This window comes from Asparagus officinalis, unplaced genomic scaffold, assembly GCF_001876935.1.
Source record: "Asparagus officinalis unplaced genomic scaffold, Aspof.V1 AsparagusV1_Un687, whole genome shotgun sequence".
NCBI classification, from domain to species: Eukaryota; Viridiplantae; Streptophyta; class Magnoliopsida; order Asparagales; family Asparagaceae; genus Asparagus; species Asparagus officinalis.
In genome coordinates, this window is record NW_017972947.1 from 9,489 (window position 1) to 21,334 (window position 11,846).

The following is an 11,846-nucleotide window of genomic DNA, read 5'->3' on the forward strand; positions in this document are numbered from 1 at the left end:
CGATATGCTGTCGCGCCTTAGCCGCGGCACGATATGCTGTCGCGCCTTAGCCGCGGCACCACATGCTGCCGCGCCATGGCCGCGGCGCCATGAGCTGCCGCGCCGGAGCCGCGACACCAAGCGCTGTTTGTTGGTGTGTACATGTTCTTCCATGTTGTTTCGCTTCCTTTGAATCATTCCCTTCTGATTAAGAGAGCAGCGCTTTTTTGGATGATTTCCTCTTGAGCTGTATTTGGATGTCTGTAAGCATTTTTTGACGCCTACAGATACCCCCTCCAAAGTATCTCAGACTTATCATTTTGGAGAGGAGTCTGGGACACTTTGGATATGATAAGTTTTCCTTGCAATTTCTTCAGTACTTTGTTAAGGAAATTGCGTAGAATGGTCTGTGAATGGCTTCAATCCTTGACTTCTTTATCTTTTAGCCTATTCAATGCTTAGTAGAATAGCTAAGATTCCTCCGGTGCTGCGTTTATCGCGTGGCCGTTGTCGAAGTCTTGAATTAGAACTGCCGTCGACGAATGGAGAAATAGTTTATACTCGTATACTACATTGGAGTGTTCAGGAAATAGTTTAACCTCATATACCCATTGGGAGGTAGCCAGGTTATTCTTAAGAATATTCTAAGTGATATTCTCTAGAAACTTCCTGTTGGGGTAAGGAAACAGTTTAAACTCGTGTACCTATTGGAGTATTCAGGTTATTCTTAAGAATATTCTGAGTGATATTCTCCAGAAACTTCCTGTTGGGATTAGGGAAGTAGTTTAGACTCGTATACCTATTGGAGTATTCTGATCTCTTTTTTGTTGGTAGAGGTGAACCCAATGATGGAGAGGAAGAATTTTATATTCTATCTCCTGGTCTCTTTTTTCATTGGTAGAGATAAACCCAAAAATCAGAGATGAAGAATTTTGTATTCTATCTCCTGGTCTCTTGTTTGTTGGTAGAGATGAACCCGAAATTGGAGAGGAAGAATTTTATATTCTATCTCCTGGTCTCTTGTTTGTTGGTAGAGATGAACCCAAAATCGGAGAGGAAGAATTTTATATTCTATCTCCTGGTATAAAAGAAACTCGAAGTGGGATCTCTACTTAGAGAATTTGAATTGGTTTGAATAATCCTAACTGTCATAAGGTTTGATTATCCAATTTAAAGTTGGACCTTTCGTTCACAAAATGAATCGAAAGGAGATTTTGACTGTGGTCCTAACTGTAGTAAGGTTTGACGATCCTAACTGTAGGAAGGTTTGATCACTTGATTTATGGACCTCTCGTTCATGGAAGGAAAGGAGATTTTGATTTTGGTCCTAACTGTTTAAAGGTTTGACCAAATGGGAATTCGAGACGATCCTAACTGTTTAAAGGTTTGATCGCTCGATTTATGGACCTCTCGTTCATTGAAGGAATCGAGAAGGGATTTTGGCTTTGGTCCTAACAGTTTAAAGGTTTGACCAAATAGGGAACTTGAGACGATCCTAACTGTTTAAAGGTTTGATCGTTCAATTTGTGGATCTCTCGTTCATGAAAGGAATCGAGAGGGGATTTTGGCTTTGGTCCTAACTATTTAAAGGTTTGACCAAATGAGAATTTGAGACGATCCTAACTGTTTAAAGGTTTGATCGTTCAATTTGTGGACCTCTCGTTCATGAGAGGAATCGAGAGGGGATTTTGGTTTTGGTCCTCACTGTTTAAAGGTTTGACCAGATGGAAGTTTTGAGACGACCCTAACTGTAGGAAGGTTTGATCGTTCAATTTGTGGACCTCTCGTTCTGTGAAGGAATCGAGAGGGGATTTTGGTTTTGGTCCTAACTGTTTAAAGGTTTGACCAAATAGGGAGACGATCCTAACTGTTTAAAGGTTTGATCGTTCAATTTGTGGACCTCTCGTTCATGGAAGGAATCGAGAGAGGATTTTGGCTTTGGTCCTAACTGTTTAAAGGTTTGACCAAATGGGAATTTGAGACGATCCTAATGATCTAAAGAAGTGATCGAATCTCATCTCAGCAAAAGAGTATTCAGAAATTACCGTGGGAATGTAGTATTTATCACTTTGTTTGTAATGATCGGGTTATCCCTAAAAAAATTACATATAGCATTCTCCCGAGAACTTCCCGTTACATGAACTATCCACCCCCAGCTTCCTTCGCGAAACTGGGTCTAACATCATACTGAGATACATGACTGGGTTATCCTTAAGAATATTACATGTAAAAATTCTTCAGGAACTTCCCGTCAAGAGTGGAAAACAGTTTAGACTCATATACCTATTGGAGTATCGAGGAGCAGTTTATACTCGTATGCTCTTTGGAGTCATGAGAAGCAGTTTATACTCGTATACTCTTCGGAGTCATGAGAAGCAGTTTATACTCATATACTCTTCGGAGTGACATGAAGAAGCAGTTTATACTCGTATACTCTTCGGAGTTAAGGAGAACAGTTTATACTCGTGTATCCAATGGAGTTAGAGTCGTCTTTACTTGGCTTGTTTCGCCGTTATGACGCCGGAGTCAATTAATGCTTGGATTTTATTTTTGAGTCCGAAGCAAATCTCAGTGGGATGAAGAACCCTTCTGTGGTATGCACAGTAGTTTGGATCCGTAATCCTTTTAGCTCCCTCCTGATCTTTAATAGGTGGTAGCTCGATCTTGTCGTTGGCGAGGAGGTATTTCAAGATGGCTGGAGCTTCATCATCTTCGAAAGAATACTCCTTTTGAAACCTCGGATCGGGAGTCGCGTTCCCAGCGATTGCAGATGTCGTCGGTCGGCTTCTCTCAGCTTTCTTTCTTTTAAGAAAGTGTTCAGCTTGTTCACCGCACATTTTCAAATCTTTCTAAGTTTTGGATGGTACGACCCCCAGGACTTCCAGAACATCGATGGAGAGATTATTGTGGCATGTTTGCAGGATGAACTCCTCTGTAACAGGATCTCTGCAATTCATTGCCTTGTTACGGAAGCGCTTGACAAAATTGTCGACTGGCTCTCCATCTTTTTGCTTTTCATCCAAAAGGGTTCCGATTGACACTTCGGTGTCATCATCGAAGAAATTGCTGAGGAACAAACTTTCCATGTCATCCCAGCAATTAATGCTTCCTGGCTTGAGACGTCGGTACCAATCGAAGGCGGGCCCACGAAGGGTGCCAACGAATGACAGGACCATTAAAACCTCATTTCCAGAGATCATACCCAAATGAGACTTGAAATAAATCAAGTGCTGAATAGGCGAGCTTTTCCCATCAAATGGTGTGAAGTTAATCAGATTGAACTTTGCCGGGTACGGTATTGAATCCCATTCTCTTGGATAGGGATACGGAATACCCGTCTTCTTTACTTCCTGAGCGGACATCAAAACATTGACTTTGTCTTCAAGGTCTTGTATTTTCTTGTCCTCATCTTCATCTCTCTCTGAGTGATGTTGAGCAGAAATAATTGGGCCACCCCCAGTGTTACTAAGCGATGTAATTGAACCACCCCCAATATTGTTATTGGGAGGCTCTGTTGAACCACCCCCAGTGTTATTGTCATTGGAAGGTGTATCAGTCATAATGACTTCATCCACCTCTGGATCACTGTCATCTACAACATTCTGAGTGTGGCGGCTGGATTCAGCTCGCTGACTGGACTCAGGAGGTTGAGGCCGTTGAGTTAGCACTTCTCTCATTTGTTGAATAGCTAACTCCATTTCTGTCTTCATCTCAGCTCTAATTTCTTCACGTTGCTTCGCTAGAGCTTCTTGAAGCATTTGAGCAAACTGATCAGAAGTGATTATGAACACTTCTTTGGTTTGTCCCGTGCTAGACATTGTATCATCAGAAGCGATTGCAGAACAAGTATCCGAGAATTCATCCTCCGAGGACATTCCTTCTTGCATTCTCTTATAATCTTTGCGTCTGATGGCTCCTAATTGGAGTCGAGACATCCTTTGAGCAATTCTTGGATTGACTTTTCCTCTCGGGAAAAAGTCGGGATTTGAGTCACTTGAATGCTGCTTAGACTTTCTTTTATCAGTCACATTGATGGTGACTTCAGGGAATTCATCATCTTTGGCAGCTGATTTTCTCTTGCGGAAATGTCTCGGCTTAGGCTTCGACATTTCAGTAGAAAGTCTCTGGAACACAGAAACTTTCGGCGGAATGGCTTTAAAGTAGTTGCATTTGGACAACACTGCTTTGATAAGTTTTTCACATACACAATGACGATTCGTTTCTCGAATAGTCCTTTCATGTGATTTGTTTCCACATTTAGTTTGATAGTATAACTCGTCAGCATGGTGACCAGAGCAACCTATCTTCTGTTTTTGTGTTTGAACCTTGTTAACATACTCAAGATGACTTGTCGCCTCTGAGCGATCCAAGGTTATGTCAAGAGTCATACGTTTATAACCACCCCCTTGCGGGTGTGGAGTCTTAACGGGCTCCGAATGCTAATTTTTCACAACTCCAGGCTTTGGAATCCAAACTTGGCAGAGTTTCGGTGGTTCTTTGGCCACCGTTTCCTTCTTCCTTTCTCGTCTTTGTTGTAAGAGAGCACGGACATGAGCAGCGTTTGCACGACGTTTTTGTATACGTTCTTCGAGGGTCGAACGAGCCCTTTTGACAATAGTCCATTCCTCCGTCGTGAGTTTAGCAGAGACATGAGTGATTGGTCGTTGAGACAACTGAACCACTCGATGCCTCCTCGACTCTAAGTCCGCATGATAACGAACTCCGTCGGGTTGTTCCAAGGCCTTAGCCATTTGGCGAGCGCGGCGTTGGCGTTGTCTCTGACGAGCTCTTTTCGTCAATGCCGGCGGGCTTTGATTTAATGACTCCTTAATTGGAGAAGAGTCATTATGAGCAGAGAGGTTGCGAGTAGAATCATCAGCAACAATTAAGCGAGAGTCTTCATCTGTAGTGTTTGGCAACTTCAACAAATATGAAATCTTCCTGCATTTGCGAGGCGAGGAAGACTTTACAGATGAGGATGACAAATACTCCTCAAACTTCGTTTGGTCGAACTCGTACTCGACCGTTGATTCAACCGGGATCTTGATGGTTGGCTGCGACACGACGGTCTTGGTAGCGAGACCGTTGGCTCCCACTGTGGTCGCCAACTTGTTTGCGTCAAAAGTTGGTTTTGTCATGGAATTCATTATATCTTCAGTCGATTACAATAAATTCAAAAGAAATAGCCTTTTTATAAGACTTATTTTACACAACAAAATAAAAATTACAACTCTGAGAAACAAAACGCAGGATGCGTTGTTTGGATGGAATGCTTGCGTGGGATCTTTGCCTGTGCCGGGACGCGGCTTTGACTGCGTGGCACCGCGCGAATCACAGATTCTGATTGAATCGTGATGGGGTTTAGGGATTCTTCTTCGTTATCGAAGTAAGATTTAAAGGCGAATATCTTATCGACTGTAAGATGTTGCACTTCTGTCCAGAAGATCAAGTGAGAGCTAGATTCTCTAGGAATCGCCAAAAGCTTCTTTGAAGCATGTTTTGTGAAGAAGGAAGACTCTCTCTCGCATCTGCTCTAATTCACTAAAAACAACTCAAGTCTCTTCTGCTCCAAACAATCTCTCTACCCCTCCTTGATTTCGTGTCTAGGGGGTTATTTATAAGGGGTAATGAGTTGCACCGGCACACGTTGAAATAGAGGCCGAAACAAGCCGACAGATGAACTCTCTTTGGCCGCGGACCAATGGCCAATCACTCCGCGCTATTGGCGCGAAAGTGTGGCTGTCGCGGCTAAAAGGGCGCAGTTAACACTGCCACGTTTCGTCGTGTTTGAAACTGTTCTCACACGACCGTTATAACCCCTTTTTCGTGTTTACTGGGCTTGTCCGACGTCAGCAGCACGCACGTTCTAATTTGCTGATATGCCGGCCACGTGGGCTTTAATAAATCATCGTATATATTGCTTGTAAACCGCCGGCAATGCATCCTGCCTATAAATAGGCCGCGACACCATAGCTTGCCGCGTCTAGCCGGCGACACCCATAATTTGTCGGGCGCCTTAGCCGGGCGGCACCATGGCTGCCGCGCTTAGCCGGCGCAGCCATGTCCTGCCGTGGGGCGCTCAGCGGCGAGGCACCACGATGGGCTGTGCCGCGCCTTAAGCCGCCGGCACCATGTTCTGTGCGCGCCTACAAGCCAGGGCGCGCGCCAATGTACATGCCTGTCCGTGTGTACATTGTTCTTCTGTGTTGTCTCGCTTCCTTTGAATGATCCCCTTTGATTAAGAGAATGACGTTTATCGTCTTCTCTTTGCCTTGGGTGGTATTTGGATGTCTGTAAGCATTTTTTGATGCCTACAGGTAACTATCTACCTCAACACGTTTTCTCTCACGAACAGCTATATGTTGTTTTATCACGATGGACTTCAATGACAACAACTAAAGTCCTAATAATATCGGACGGAAAATTTAAAGAAGATGGAAGATACACAAAAAATATGGTATATAAATAAGTCCTCCAACCAACAAACATGTGATTAGCTTCAAAGTCACAATAGCTATGCTAAAGGTAATTAATTTATCAGAATAATTATGTATGTTCATTCATATTCATTCCTATAATTTATAATTTTCAATATTGTATAACTTTTTTTCCTTTAGCATTCATTTTTTTTCGCAACTCAGACTATATTATGAGTTAATAATATTCAAAACCTTATGAGGAATAAGAATTAATAAATTCATTTTCTAAGCTATGGTATATTCTATAATATTAGCCAAAACTAACATGTATATTTTAATCTAATTAACTAGAAAATATAAGTATCAGTATTGAAGGCCAAACTCAACACATCCAAATAAGCCAGCTCAAGAAGTTTCAGAAAGAATGGATCATTCATGTTATCATACTTCGAAGTGCACATGCCACTTACAAAAATGCAAAAGGATCAGAGAAATTACTAAAGCTAATTCTCGCTAACGCTCAGGTAAAATAAATTTATTCTTTATATTATATTTCTTGCACAACATTACATCTAATCATATGAATATTGCTAAACCTAAATATCTATTCGGTAAATTTCATTATAAACCCAATAACTTTCAGAATGCCTTTTTATGTTCTTTTTCTGGTTACGTATAACTAATTGAAATATAATATATAACTTAGTATTAATTAATTATATTTTCCATACATTGATCTCTTGTGTTAATAATATTTGCAGGGTAACAAAATACAAGGAGTTATATACGGAGAGACTATCGAAAAGTTTATAGATATGCTTCGAAAAAAATCAAATTATTTACATTTTAAATGGAGAAGTGAAAGGAATAAACACAGCTTTTCCAAGTATCTACAAGTCACTTGAATTAGTATTAACAAAAGACGTATCTATCAAAGAAGCAACAACAGGTTTCCACTTGGAGAACATATTGAACAACTTTGTTCCATTTGAAGAAGCATTTTCCATGAAAGATGCAACAAAAATTAGTAAGTACTTATAAATTTCTTAATTTAATCTTCAATACAAGATGAGACATTAATTTATAGAATCATAATTTTTTTATAAAATTACTTTCATATATTCTTGCAATTACAACTAATGTGAAGCCGGTGATCAAGTATATTACAAGACATAACAAACCAGACACTAGGAGGGAAATCACGCTAATGGATATAAGGTATATTCATTATACTTATTTCCAATATCATAAGAAAAAAATAAGATTAACGTCATTTCTTTTTCATTTACAATGGAATGCCTATGCGCACAACGTTATTTGGAGATTTGGCTACAAATGAAGGATCAATTCTTGAAGCCGAAATCAAAGATAAGCCTGTAATAGTATTATCAAAATTTAAAATATCTATATATCAAGGTACATAATTTTATTACTGAAATTCTTATTAAAGATAGCTAAACATAAAATTAATCCTATAGTTATCTTAATTTTCCAGGGAACACAAGCATATCGTCGCAAATTATATCATCTATATGTATCAACCCAAAAATAGAACTAGCTATCGAATTAAAGGAATGATAAGTAGAACAAGCATACTTTCATATAACCCAATGTTGAAATAGTATTATATTTTAATCTAATATGCAGGTTTCAATTAGAAGAAGTCGCAAAAGCAAAAGGATCTCCTTCGACGCTTTTTAAAAATGGAAAGAAAATTCAAATTAGTGATATAATACATACATCCCAGAATTCGATACAGATACAATATTAGAAACCCATTCTTCTTAACAAATTTAAATCTAACTAAATTTTGTTAATATACGGATACACTATTGCACATTTACGGCAAAGATAACTACTATTTTAAATAGTCTCGAGGCATGGTTCTATGCTTGCGAACGCTGTTACAAGAAGGTAGATGAAGATGTTAGTAAAGAGTGTCTGAATGACAAATGCCATAGAATCATTGATGACCTAGTACCAATGTTAAGTAATATATATTTTTTATGACATGAACATATTAAAATACAATATTAACTATCTCTACAAATCAACAATGAAAACTTCAGGTATTTAGTTAAGATTCTCGTGGAAAATAACACGGATAATGCAAGAGTTACACTCTTTGATGCAAAAAAAAAACTCTTATTGGATGCACAGCAGAAAAATTCATTACAGAAAAAATGTAATTGCTAACTCTTCGAGTAATAATTTAAAAAATCAAAAAAATTCATAAGTATTAAAATAACATTTGTTCTCATTGCAATAGAAAAATAATCAGAGTCCATATGTCCAGAAATTCGCGTTGAACATCGAAAAAACGTTTAAATTCCTGGTGAAGTTAGATGAAAAGACAAAAGATGAACGATACGAAGGAAAGATAATAGCACAAGAAATTCAACTCCAGCCTGATATTATAATCGACATAGATGATGCAGATACTACTCTAGAATTTTCCAGAAAAAAGATAAAGGTGGAGAAAGATTGATCTTGGTTAAATTATAAATTTTTAAGTATAATATTTTTTAATCATTTTATGTCATAACTTAATTTTTAGTACAATTAGGAATTTTTATAAGGGATTTTCATGCAAAATTATTAGTATTTTTATATGCTTATGTGATTGCTTTCATCACATAAAATTACACTTTAATATTTAACTGTTTCTTGTCATTTATTATTGTCTAAGTATATGATCTTGCATTTATAATATGTTTGTGGTCCCTTCATCAAGTTACCATTGTGTTGAATATTATCTTCTTCATTACTTTGAAGGTTTGGATTTTTTTGGTGTTCTGTGGTTAGAATATTGTTGATCATTTTATATAGCTCAAGATAATTTTGAACACTTTTTCTAGGAGTTTGTTTATTAAAGTTTAGTGTTGCTGGGTAAAATTTGTGGATTTTTTCTTTGTGTGATTTCTTAAAGTTTTTTTTTTAAATTGGGGATAAAATAGGATTGATTCGGTGTTATGTGGTTAGAGCAACTCGATCAACATCTTTAGGTAGAGATAGTTATAATGCACATTATTCTTTGGAGTTCGTTTCGTTTTTGTGGGAGATTGTTCAGTGAAGTTTAGTTCTATATATAAAGCCTATTTGCATTCTTCCAATTGATTTTTGTAACATTTTTTTCTCTTTTTGATTTTTTTATGTATGCTCGCAACTACTGAATTTTATCTTAACAAGTTTTATGATCCCACATTTATGATATGTTAGTGGTCCCTTCATTAAGTTACCTGAATATTATCTTTGGTCTTATTATGATGAACTATTTCTTAGTTTAGCATTATATTTTATTTCTCCCCCCTTACTTTGATATCTGGAAGTTTCTCTGCTATTTAATTATAGTACCCTCTATTTCCCCCCTAATATATACCGAGACCATGTTTAACGTATTATACATTTAGAAAAGTATAATGCACCTATGTGTTAGGTCTCATGTTTAATGTGAGAAAATATTAACCATGTTTACTATTTACTGTTGTGATGATTTTGCTTGGGGTTATTACAAACTTCAATATTCAATGTTCTTTAAAAAAATTCTTGCCTTACTAATTGTTACTTGTTTAGATTGTTGCCATGTTGAATAAGTGACCAAATTTGATCAAGATTTACTTTCATACTCTAATTAAGTTCCTGTTGGGTGTTGATGGTGGTGATAAATTTTAACTTCTTCGAAGAAAACTAATTTACAAGTTTGCAGTAAATCAGATAGTGACCTTAGCTTTTTGAGTCAAAAATTATTTGAATAAACTTAATTTTTTGAATATTTTATTTATTGCTATAACTATAGTTCATAATGATAATTACAATATCTCAGTTAGGTATATTCATCCCAGTTTAACTTAAAAAACCAATACATTTGTTTTTATTAATATTTAAATAAAATACTAATAATTTAATAATTCAATTTTACATATTTGAATTTAAGATGAATTTGACTTATTTAAAGTAAAGAAATAAATATAAAAAAAATATTTTGATATTTTACCACGTGCATTGCACGTGCATATAAACTAGTAATGCTAAATGTAACAAATAGACTAATTTCAACGCAGTTCATAAATTTTTATTTGTGTGTGTGTGTGTTTTCGAAGGAGGGGTTGGGACATTTTTTTTTGGGGGTGGGGAGGTGGGTGGGGCGGAGCTAATTTGAGAAACTAATTTCAAATATAAAAGAGCGAGGAGGCTAATTGCAAAAATAAAAGATTAAAAAGGTACTAATTTCGTATATCAAATATTTGGAAGTTCGAGGGGGTGGGCGGAATTCAAACAAGAAATGTCTGAGGTACTAATTTCAAACATGAAACATTGGACGGTTAATTTCAAACATGAAAGATCTGAAAAGACTACATATGCATAAACTCATGCACCTTAGCCTATATACTACGTGAGTGAAAAGCTAAGAAAACCATGTGCCGCTCGGGTCCAACTATTCACACTTCCAAACAGTAACTTTGGGGGGGTGTGAGGACTAAATTGCCCTTCTCCCAAACCAAAACAGGTCAAGTCCATTCCAGAAACACCATCAACATCAAAAAGGCATTTTCGGCAATCTAACTCCTAAAATTACTATTTGGGAGTGGATATAGCAAACATGGTGCCGCTCTTACCCCTTTGCTCAGCCAGCACCACGTGTTCAAAGGACTGGGCAAACACGCAAATTTTTAAAGAAGAAAACAAAGGGCGAAAGAACTTTGGAAGCCTATCCGTGACCGCTGGCTTCATTCTCCCTCGCTTTTTAATCTCTTTTGTGCGCATCCCAGGTCCACGACACTGCCAAAATCTCAATCCCAATGGCAAATAGTACGTAAGCCGCGGTATGAATAGGGTCCGAAATCCATGACGCTTATGTTTTAAGGCTCGGCTATGAAATTTTCTCGTTTCTAAACTTACAGTTGGGCTCAGCCCAAGATGACACATCGCGACTGTAAACGGGCCCAAAACAAGTTTGAAACAGGAAAAGAGATTGGTTTCTTTGTTGGACAAATTTTTAAAACCAACTCATTTTCAAACTTATTCATCAAAAACGACATATTTGAAACTTATTTGCCAAAAGCCAACTGACTGAAACTGGATTGTTTTTCGTAAAAAAAAAAACCAAACTTCACGGGACTTGAAGTCCCGTGAAGTTTGGTATTTTTTTGCCAAAAAGGACCTAGTTTCAGCCAGTTGGCTAAACTGGGTCGCTTTTGGCAAGTAAGTTTCAAAGAGGTCGTTTTTTACAATTATTTTTTGAAATGAGTTGGTTTTCAAAATTTGTCATTCTTTGTTTGGTATGTCTGCATTTCGGATATCCGAGTGCCTTAATAAAGCCCTACATGCAGATAGACTCCAAAATCATTTGGTTAATAATTACAAGCAACTGATAGGTTAGGATACGTGTGATGCCCCATCCTTTTTTCTTTTACAAAAAAATTTACGAGCGACCAAACATAATCCCAC